The sequence below is a fragment of the Trachypithecus francoisi genome, unplaced genomic scaffold, assembly GCF_009764315.1.
Source record: "Trachypithecus francoisi isolate TF-2019V2 unplaced genomic scaffold, Tfra_2.0 Contig00495, whole genome shotgun sequence".
Classification (NCBI taxonomy): Eukaryota; Metazoa; Chordata; class Mammalia; order Primates; family Cercopithecidae; genus Trachypithecus; species Trachypithecus francoisi.
The window spans coordinates 25,386-36,930 of NW_022680679.1; positions in this window are offsets into that span (position 1 = coordinate 25,386).

Below are 11,545 nucleotides of genomic sequence, written 5' to 3' on the forward strand. Positions count from 1 at the left end.
TCCCCTTATAAACTCTGAGGGCATGTGGGATGGGGTGGGGTGAGGCGAGGTGGGATGGGGTGGGGTGAGGTGAGGTGGGATGGGGTGAGATGGGTGGGGTGGATGGGGTTGGGTGGGGTGTGCAGTCTTGGGCCATGGCATCTGTGGGTGCGTATGCATGGTAAGGTGTAAAGCATGGTATGGAATTCATCCTAGTGGTTGCCTCTGGAGAAGAAGGGAAGGGAATGAGATTGGGTGGGGATAAAAATAATATAGTCTTTAACTTGACATGAAAAGTCATATTTTTAAAACATGCAAGTACTAAGAATTCTTGCTTCTGGGAAGCAAGATGGGGCTCTGGTGGACAGTATGCAGAGTACCTCTTTGGCAAGCTCACCCTGAGTGACACGGATAATGGGACTGAGCCTTAGGCTGCCTTCCCCACAGATAGGCGGTGATTTCCTGCATATTGCCCTTCAATTGTATCATTTCTCCCATTAAAGCTGGTTAAAAAAAAAAAAAAAAAAACAGCTGAAAAGAAGGACTGAAAAACATAAGGTCAAAGCTGAAGGTCAAATCTGTGATATTGAATATAGAGTAGAATAAATGTAAAGTAGAATAAATGCCCCCAAATGTCAAGGCAGTGACTGTCTGCTTTAAAGAATGTAGAGGGGTGGCAGAAAATTGAAGGTTCAGACCAGGTAGAGCCAGCGTAGCTGATTCAAGTAGGAGACTAGTGCAGCTTGAGCTGTGATGGTGGCTGAAGAAACGAAAAGAGGTCGACAAGTTCTAGATGGATTTTCCACAAGAGGAGACAAACTTTACTCATGGACAGGAGGTGAGGAATGGGAGAGGGGGAAACATAATGTAGGTTCTGAAGTTTGGACCTGAAGACCTGGATTGATGATCGTGTTATTATCCCCTGAGGATGGTTGCAGGAGTCCCCGGGGTGGAGGAGCGGGGAGTGCATGCCATGTAAAATCAGATTTTTATTAGACACCCAAGTGGAAATGTGAATCAAGGAGCTGCAAAAATGTCACGTTTGGAAGTAGACATATTGGGGACATTTTATAGATGGTATTGAAGTCATGTGATTGATGAGCTCACCAGAAAGAGAGTATAAGGGAGAGTATGACAAATCTAGTCCAAAGTGCAGGGCAGCTAACATTTAGAGGATGGTTGAGGTGTTTGAATACCCATAGAATTGCTGGTCCCACCTTGACCTTTATCTGCCCCAAGTTATTATCTTATTCCCAATGTCTGCCCCAAGCTTATCTCAAAATCATCCTGTTCCTGTGAAGCTCAATGTGGCCTCTGGTTTCTCCTTTCAAGATATAGAGAAAAGTTTGCCTTTTACCTTTTCTTTATAGTTATGTATAGAAAGGTATTATTTCCTAGTAAGAAGAAGATTCCATATGGAAATGATACATCAGCTTCTCTATGATTTTTTTCTCGTTCCCCTTTAAAAACTCTTCTCCTCCCTCAGTCCACTCTCTATTTGACCAAAGGAAACCTCCACCCATGTAAACCATAATGTTGTTCACGTCTGTTGAAAAATACTTAAAATATCTATTTTCTGTGCCACAAAAGAAAGCTACAAAGAAACAAGAAACAAAAAAATCTTGTTTCTTTTGTGGGCTACAAAGGTAAAATAAAAAATTACAGACTGTATAATTTAGTCAGAGACACATGTGTAGCTCGCATCATTTTAAAGCTAGCGGATTGTTTTGGGCATTGTATTAGTTCGTTTTTCACGCTGCTGATAAAGATGTACCTAAGACTGGGCAATTTACAAAAGAAAGAGGTTTATTGGACTTACTGTTCCACGTGGCTGGGGAAGCCTCACAATCATGGTGGAAGGTGAAAGGTATGTCTCATATGGCGGCAGACAAGAGAATGAGAACCAAGTGAAATGGGTTTCCCCTTATCAAACCATCAGATCTTGTGAGACTTACTCACTACCGGTAGGACAATATGGGGGAAACCGCCCCAATGATTCAATTATCTCCCACTGTGTCCCTACCACGAAACATGGGAATTATGAGAGTACAATTCAAGATGAGATTTGGGTGGGGACACAGTCAAACCATATATGCATTTACTAAGATATGAACAAGTTTAGCTGTGCAATAATTATCTTCCACATTTCCGTATTAGTGCATTTTAACACTTTTCTTAAAAATTAGGATTCTGGCACTTTGAGTTCAGTTTCCAGAAAATGCTATTGTCTCTTTACTCATCTTAGTCAAACTTGGTCTTCTCGCTGTTTGTCTTTCTCTGCCTGCTGTAAGGACTTCTGAATGCTCTGACTTCGCCTCAGCTGTTACCTATTGAAATATACATGCCCCTTAACTGTTTTATGAGAAAGAACAGAGCAAGCATCGATTTTGAGGTTTCAAACTTTAAATTGACTGAGGGGACTTCTTAATTTTCTGTTTTGGAGAGAAAATTTGGTGTAGTGTTTTCTTAACCTCAGATTGCCTGAGTTCAAATCCCATCTTAGCCACTCATTTTGGGTAAACTTGGGCAAGTTGTTTAACTTTTCTGTGCCTCAGTTTCTCCATATAGGGATAATAAAAGCATTAACCCCATAGGGTTGAGATTAATGCGTTAATATGTAAATTACTTAGAGCAATGCCTGGCACAGTGTATGTTCACTTTCTGATACCCATGATTTATCACCATCGTCACCATTATCATCCTCTACTCTTTTTTTAACTTTTATTTAGGTTCAAGAGAACAAGCGTAGGTTTTTATGTAGGTAAACTGCTGTCATGGACGTTGTTGTATAGATTATTTCATCACCCAGGTACTAAGCCGAGTAACCAACAGTTATTTTTCGGCTCCTCTCCCTCTTCCCACCCTCCACCCTCAGGTAGGTCCCAGTGTCTGTTGTTCCCTTATTTGAGTCCACTTGTTCTCATCATTTAGCTCCCACTTATAAGTAAGAACATGTGGTATTTGATTTTCTGTCCCTGCATTAGTTTGATAAAGAAATGGGCTGGAAGCCATCATCCTTTACCCTTATGTTTCTTTGTGGTCTTTATGCTTTGGGAAAATACTTCACTTCTACACTTTGCCACTGGGGGTCTCTCTTGCATGTCTAGTAACCAAGTCGCCCTGCGTACTGAGAAGGAAAAACCCTTAGAAGCTGGTTTGGTTGTCAGGTGTCTCCAGGATTCAGGAGGGTATATGGCTGTTTCCACTACCCCCCCACACCTCAGTCCCAAGACAGGAGGAAGGTTGTGCTGTGACAACTTTCTGTGCTATACTCCGCCCCCCTCCCCATTCTATCTCAACCAGCTTTCCCTTGAATTTACTCCTAGAACACTGTGCTTGTGATCCAATTTGGAGACTAGGGTTTTTAAATGATAATTTGGTGGGTGGGGGCTAGAGAAGGGGGCATCCTCATTAACTGGGTCAGGGATTAAATCATAGGGGGTTTGAGGCTGTGTCCTCTTGGGCTGAGTCAGTTCCTGGGTCAGATCACAAGACCCGTTGAGCCAGCTTACCAGTCTAGGTGGAACCAGCTGGTCCAACAGAATGAAGGGCTTTGAACACCAATCTTAGGTTTTACAATAGTGATGCTATCTATAGAAGCAGTTGGGGAGGTTATGTGCCTTGTGACCTCTGGCTACATAACTTCTGAGCCATAATTTCTAATCTTGTGGCTAATTTGTTAGTTCTACAAAGGCAGTTTTGGTCCTCAAACAAATAAGGGTTGTTTTGGGAGGTTGGAAAGCATGGATTTTGCATGCAAGAAGGGCATGAATTTTGGGGTCCAGGGGGCAGAATGCTATCAACTGAATGTTCATGTACCCTCCAAAGCATATGTTGAAGCACTATCTTCCAAGGTGATAGTATTTGAAGTTGGGGCTGTAAGGAGAAAAACCTGGAATCATTTAGAAATACCTTCCCCCAAACTGGGAGTGAGCCAAGCGATCAAGAAATGACTTGGAGAGGTCCAACTTGGTGAGTAGATGAGTTTATTAGGATTTACATAGGAGGCACTCCGGGACGACAGCAGGACAGCTTTAGAGATCTGCACTGCTTATTATTTTTAAACTACTTTTAAGCTAATTTTCTGGCTCTTTGCTTACTTTGTTTAAGCGATAAGACTTTTTCTTGGTAGGTTCTCAGATACTGTCTGGGATGTTTGGATTCTCAGGGACACCCGCTCTCTGGCTGGGCAACATGGCCTTGGCTCATGGCCTGGCCTTCAAGGTTTGGGCAGCAGAAATAAACTCTTTAGTAATCTGATTGGGACCCTTCACACTACAGGGGCCTTTGAGATATAATTAGGGTTAGATGAGGCGAGGCCCTGAGGAAGGAGCCTTTGTCTGATAATCCTTACAAGAAAAGACACCAGAGAGCATGCTCTTTCTTTCTCTCTCTCCCTCTCTGCTATGCCATTTGAGCACACAGTAAGAAGGTGGTCATTTGCAATCAGACAGCTGTCACCAGAAACCACGCGATTACGCTGGTCTTGTACTTCCAGCCTCCAGAGCTGTGAGAAATAAGTTTCTGTTAAGCCATACACTCTATGGTATTTTGTTGTGGCAGCCTGAGCAGACACTTGGGGAGCTGGGAATAATACTGATGTTGCTGTTTAAACTCACTAAGTCGCCGGGCGCGGTGGCTCAAGCCTGTAATCCCAGCACTTTGGGAGGCCGAGACGGGCGGATCACGAGGTCAGGAGATCGAGACCATCCTGGCTAGCACGGTGAAACCCCGTCTCTACTAAAAATACAAAAAACTAGCCGGGCGAGGTGGCGGGCGCCTGTAGTCCCAGCTACTCCGGAGGCTGAAGCAGGAGAATGGCGTAAACCCGGGAGGCGGAGCTTGCAGTGAGCTGAGATCTGGCCACTGCACTCCAGCCCCGGCGACAAAGCAAGACTCCGTCTCAAAAAAAAAAAAAAAAAAAGCTCACTAAGTCATACCCTCATGCAAGTATTGGATCAAACATAACAAAAATTTAGTGTAACTTCAACATGATTGAATTTGAAAATATTTAAAGTGAATTGGAATCCTCTCAGTCCATTGATTTTGCATACAGACAGACACACACACAGACACAGACACAATTTTGTTCATTTTGTTTTATCACAAACTGGTCTGTCTTATACCATGGATTGTCAAACTATAGCCTATAAGCCAAATTCAGCCAATCATGTCTTTATAATAAAGTTTTATGGAAACAGAGCCATGCCCATTTATTTATCTATTGCCCATTGCTGTGTATTAATTGCAAAGTCAGAGTTAGTAGATGAGACAGAGACTATATGACATTCAAAGACGAAAATATTTAGTATCTGTAGGAACAGACCCTAAATTTATCTAAAAATATTCACCGGATATGTTTAACATTTCAACTGTCTTTTGCAGTCCAAAATGCTTATTGCAGCTTTTTCATACATTTTCTACCACCACCAGTCTTTGGCAGAAAGCAATTGCCTGAATTATCTAATCTAATATGCTCAAGATTTAATCAATTATCTCAGAAAACAGATTATGACAGACTATCGATTACTGATACAAAAACCATTCTATACTTTCTTCCTTAGTAAGAGAACATTGACTTTTTAAGCGTCATGGTGTTGACAGTGTCTTGGGATAAATAATAACTAGTCAAAATGAATCAGGAAAAAATTTTTCTCTTTCAAGATATTTGTTTTTGTAATATTTCCTGCTGCTAGAGTTTGCCAGATGGAATGAGTTCTCACCAAATACATAAATGGAAATAACATGGATTCCTAATAAAATTTTACTGGCCTGATAAAATGACAGCACTTTGTGAAAATAATAATTTTACCTCATCCTTGTCATCCTGATTGAATGCTGGTATGGAGATGTGATCTAGGTGCAGAAGCAGACACTTTGTATCCATGAGGACGAGGTCAAGAGAGTTGCAGAACCCAGTGTAGAGCCCTGTCATAATTGAGTCAGAAGTATAAACTTCGGCATTCAATATGTCCCAGGGTTCCTGATAAATAAAAGCAGTTAACCTTGCTACTTAAGCTACTTTGTAGATATTCTATTTGTTATGATTCATCTGATGTAAGAAGACTGTAAGAAGAGGCATTTTTCTGCTCAAAAAGTACACACATGTTGTAAGTTGAAAAAGTTCTGAAGAACCAATGTACAGCATGATGACTATAGTTAATAATAATGTATTATATCCTAGAAAGTTAAGAGAGTATATATTAAGTGTTCTCACCACTGAAAAGCAACTATGTGAGGTAATGGATATGCTAATTGGGTTGATTTTGGTAATCATTTACAGTGTATTCATATATCAACACATCACATTATATACCTTGAATATATGTGTGTGTGTGTATGTGTGTGTGTGTGTGTGTGTGTGTGTGTGTATATATATATAATTTTTGTCATGTATACTGCAATAAAGTTTCACAGAAGAAAAAAATAAATGCATGTTTCTCCTTGCTTTTACATAGCAAGTATTTGTCAAGTGCATGTTACATTAGGTACCATTTCAGGTGCTTTCCAGACATTGCCTGTGTCCTTCTCACAACAATCCTGTGAGACATGGATCTTCCTTATGTTACATCAAGAGAATGGTTTCAGAGTAGTGTAACTATCTAAAACCTTATAGTTAGTAGGTGATGGAGTCAGAATCACCTGGCTTCAGAAAGAGGTAATGTCTTTGCATCATTTCTGTTCTGCTGTCATGTCAATTCCTTGTTCCACAAGCCATAGGAGACTTTGTTTAAGCAACAGACCAGTGGAATGGGTCTCTTCGTTTCTTTTAAATAAATAAATGGCAAATTTGTGCATTGTGTGTGTGTGTGTACATGACCCTTCCAAGAGTTCAGACTCAGAGTCCATGTTCTCTCTGTTGCATCCAGCCCTTAATGATCAATCTCACCCTCCATGTTCACTAAACACACAAGTGCATAAACCTTGCCTACATCTCTAACTGGCTGCTATCTCATGTTATCATTCATAGCCAGGATTTTAGAAAAGGTTACCTGTTCTTTTGATTTTCCAGGAGTAATGAATTTCTTTTAGTGTCGGGAGAAGTAATATATCCACAATGTTCAGAAATAAAACATATAAAATGATATATTATGAAGGCTTCTTCCTGTCCCTTTTTGGGGGGGGGATTTCTGTATATCCTTATATACATTTATTTTATGGAGTTATCATCATACATGGATATATACCCTCCCCCCTTACCCAGACAGTAGCTTAATTCACAGGATCCTCCACCTTATACCACTGGGCACACCCAGCTTTTTGGTTTGGTGAGTTATATGATACCCAGTTGTGATGGGCACTTCAGGTTACCCTCAAGCAGGAAATGAAGGTTATGGCTGTGCTGTATACTGCCAAGCTGAAAATTGTGTGGGTTTTTTTGTGTGTGTGGGGTGGGAGTGACAGAGTTCCACTCTTATCGCCCAGGCTGGAGTGCAGTGGCACGATCTCCACTCACTGCAACCTCTGCATCCGGGTTCAAGTGATTCTCCTGCCTCAGCCTCCAGAGTAGCTGGGATTATAGGCACCCACCACCACACCTGCCTAATTTTTTTTTGTATTTTTGGTAGAGATGGAGTTTCGCCATGTTGGCCAGGCTGGTCTCGAACTCCTGACCTTGTGATCCACCCACCTTGGCCTCCCAAAGGAAAGTGTGTTCTAATATGCACAAAGAGCCCATCTGTGAAAACTAGGAGATTGTTTCGTGTTTTGTTTTGCTTTGTTTTGTTTTGTTTTGTTTTGTTGAGGAGGGGTGGTTCTAGATAAGAACTCTTTCAAATCACAAGCTGACCACTATAATAACAAGAATGAGAAGAAGGTGGCCATGCATGACAAAGAATACAGATGTTACAAAACGAGTTCAACAAAGTCACTAAACCAGCAAACAACAACTGGAACAAATAACAAAAACAAGCATTGGAGTCTCAGTCTGTTCATGCTGCTATATCAAACTTCCACAGAACAGATAATTTATGAAAATCAGAAACGTATTTCCTGTATTTCTAGAGGCTGAGAAGTCCAAAATCAAGGCTCCAGAATTAGCCATCTAGTAAGGATCTTCTTGCTGTGTCCTCACATGGCAGAAGGAGCAAAAAATGGTAAAAGGGATGAACTCCATGTCTTCACATAGCAGAAAGATGGAAGAATTAAAGAACTTGTTCCCTCCAGTGCTTTTATAAGGTCACTAGTACCAGTGATGAGGAATCTACCCTCATGAGTTAATAATGTCCTAAAGGCCTCATCTCTTAATACTATCATATTGGCAATTAAGTTTCAACACATACATTTTGGAGGGCATTTAGATAATAGCAGCTGGGCTGAGGGAAAATATGATTTCTAGAATTACCACTTAATAATGTTAAACATGTCCAGTTTTCAACAAAAGAATATGAATTATATAAGAAAACAAAAAGTATTGCCCATGCATGAGAAAGAAGAAATCAATAGAAACTGTCTCAGAGGAAATCCTGTCAGTGGATTTACTAAGCAAATATTTTAAATCAACTCTTTGAAATATAGTTAAAGAGTTAAAGAACATCATTAGAAAGAAGAAAAGAAAACCAGGAGAATGATGATGTCTCACCAAATAGATAATACCAATAAGAAAATAGAAACAATAAAAAAGGAACAAAATGGAAATTTTGGAATGGAAAAGTATAATAATTGGAATGAAAATTTCAGTAGAGAGAGTCAATACCAAATATACGTAAGAAGTAGAGAGAATCATCGATCTCCAATGATAGGTCAGTTGACATTATCTAGTCTCAGAATCTGGAAGAAAAAAAGAATGAAGTAAAATTAATAAAGTTCAGAGTACTTGTGGAAACTATCCTGTACCAAAACGTACATAAAGGGAGTTCTGGAAAGAGACAAAAAGGGGAATATGAAGGGATATAAAGAATATTTGAGAAAAGAACAGTCAAGATCTTATTAAATACGATGAAATATGTTGATTTACACATTCAATAGATTCCATGTAGGGAAAAATCAGAGATATCCTCACTAAGACACTATAAACAAAAGGTAAAAAAGACAAGACAATGAAAAAATCCTGAAAGCAGCAATATAGAAGTTACACTTCAAGTACACAGGATGATCAATAATATTAACAGCTGGTTTCTCAACAGAAAGTATGGAGGCTGTATAAATCTGTTTCCATTGCTATAAAGGAATATCAGAGGCTGGGTAATTTATTTAAAGAGATATTTAATTGGCTCATGGTTCTGCAGTCTGGACAAGGACGGCACTGGCATCTGTTTGGCTTCCGGGGAGGCCTCAGGGACCTTTAACTCATGGGAGAAGACAAACTGGAAGTAGGCACGTCATATGGCCAGAAAAGGAGCAAGAGACGGTTGGGGGACGCACCACACTTTACAACAATGAGATCTCATGAGAACTCACTCACTAGTGCAAGGACAGCAGCAAGCTATGAGGGATCCACCCCCATGACCAAAACACTTCCCACAAGGCCGCACATGTACCACTGGGAATTATAATTCAACATGAGATTTGGTCAGAACATATATTTAAGCTATATCATTCTGCCCCTGGCCCCTCAAATCTTATTTTCTTCTTACATTGCAAATACAATCATGACTTCCCAACAGCCCCCCAAAGTCTTAACTCCTTCCAGCATCAGCTCAATTAAAAGTCCCAAATGAAAGTCCAAAATCTTATTTGAGACTCATCTCCTTCCTCCTATGAGCTTGTAAAATCAAAACAAGTTATTTACTTCCAAGATACAATGAGGGTATAGGCACTGTGTAAGCACTCCCATTCCAAAATGGAGAAATCGGCCAAAGGAAAGGGCCTACAGGCCCCATGCAACTTCAAGACCCAGCAGGGAAGTCATTAAATCTTAGAGTTTCAAAATAGTCTCCTTATACTATATATTGTGCATCCAGGGCACAGTGGTGCAGAGGATGGGCTGCTATGGCCTTTGGCAGCTCCACTCCTGTGGCTTTGCAGGGTTCAGGACCCATGGTTGCTTTCACAGCTTGTTAAGTGCCTGTGGCTTTTCCAGACACAAGGTTCAAGCTGCCTGTGGCTCTACCATTCTGGGGTCTGGAAGATGGTGTCCCTTTTCCATAGATCCACTAGACAGTGCCCCAGTGGGTACTCTGTGCATGGGTTCCTATGTCACATCTCCCCTCTGCACTGCTGTGCCACTGCAGCAGACTTCTGCCTGGACACGCAGGCTTTACCATACATCCTCTGAAATCTAGGTGGAGGCTGCCAAGCGTCCTTCACTTTTGCACTCTGCACACCTACAGGCTTAATGCCACATGGAAGTCACCAAGGCTTACGACTTGCACACTCTGAAGCAGCATCTGGAGCTGTGTCTGGGGTCATCCGAGCTGAGGCTGGAGCTGGAGCAGCCTGGATGCAAGGAGCAGTGTCCTGAGGCTGCACAGGTTACTGGGGCACAGGTTAGTGAGATTTTCCAGGGACACATATTCAAACTATACCAGAAGCCTAGAGGCAGGAAGATGACATATTCAATGTGCTGAAAGAAAAATATTGCTGATGAAGAATTCTACATTCCACAATGTATCCTTCAAAGAAATCAAGAAATAAGACCTCCCAAGATAAACAAATTTCAAGAGTGATCTTCACTAGTACACTTGCCCTGTAGGAAATGCTAAAGGGACTTTACTGCTGAAAAATAAACGGACAAATTAGGAATTTCGTAGGGTTCAAACTTAATATATCCATAAACTTCATGTAGAAAAAAATACATCAAATACTTAAGTATAACGACTAAATAGCATTGCCAATCATTATATTTCTAGAAAGTATGCCATAGGATATCCATTTCATGAAAAATAAAGAGCTGAACCTTTTATGCCACATTTTTCACAAATCCATAACCATTAGGAATCACTCCTTTATATAGGACTTGTACTCTTGGAACAGCAATAGGAATCTCCAAAGAACCAGTATTCCTGGGATAAATTTATGGGTAGAATAGTTTCACAAGTCACCTTCTTCACATTTACAAAGGGAATCTTCAAGTTCTTTTTGTTTTTCCTTGACACATCAAACATAAAAGCAACTTGAAAAAGTACTTCAGTAGTTCCGTGTTGTCTTGTATTTAACTCTGCCATTTTATTTTTCTAATCAAAATGGAAGAAAGCATAACTTGTGATCTGCTGAATGCAGTGCTTTGCACTTCAAAGCTGTGTCTCACATAGCTGCTAGTTGACATAAGGCATTCTCTCAATAAAAACCATTTACCCAGAATAAAATACAGACGCTCTTTCTTTCTTTTCCTCTTCTTGTTTTTTTTTTCTTTGAGACAGAGTCTCGCTCTGTCGCTCAGGCTGGAGTGCAGTGGTGCAATCTCAGCTCACTGCAGCCTCTGCCTCCTGGGTTCTAGCGATTCTCCTGCCTTAGCCTCCCAGGTAGCTGGGATTACAGGTGCACGATACCACGCCTGGCTAATTTCTGTATTTTTAATAGAGATGGGGTTTCACCATATTGGCCAGGCTGTTCTCGAACTCCTGACCTCAGATGATCTGCCTGCCTCGGCCTCCCAAAGTGCTAGGATTACAGGCATGAGTCACTA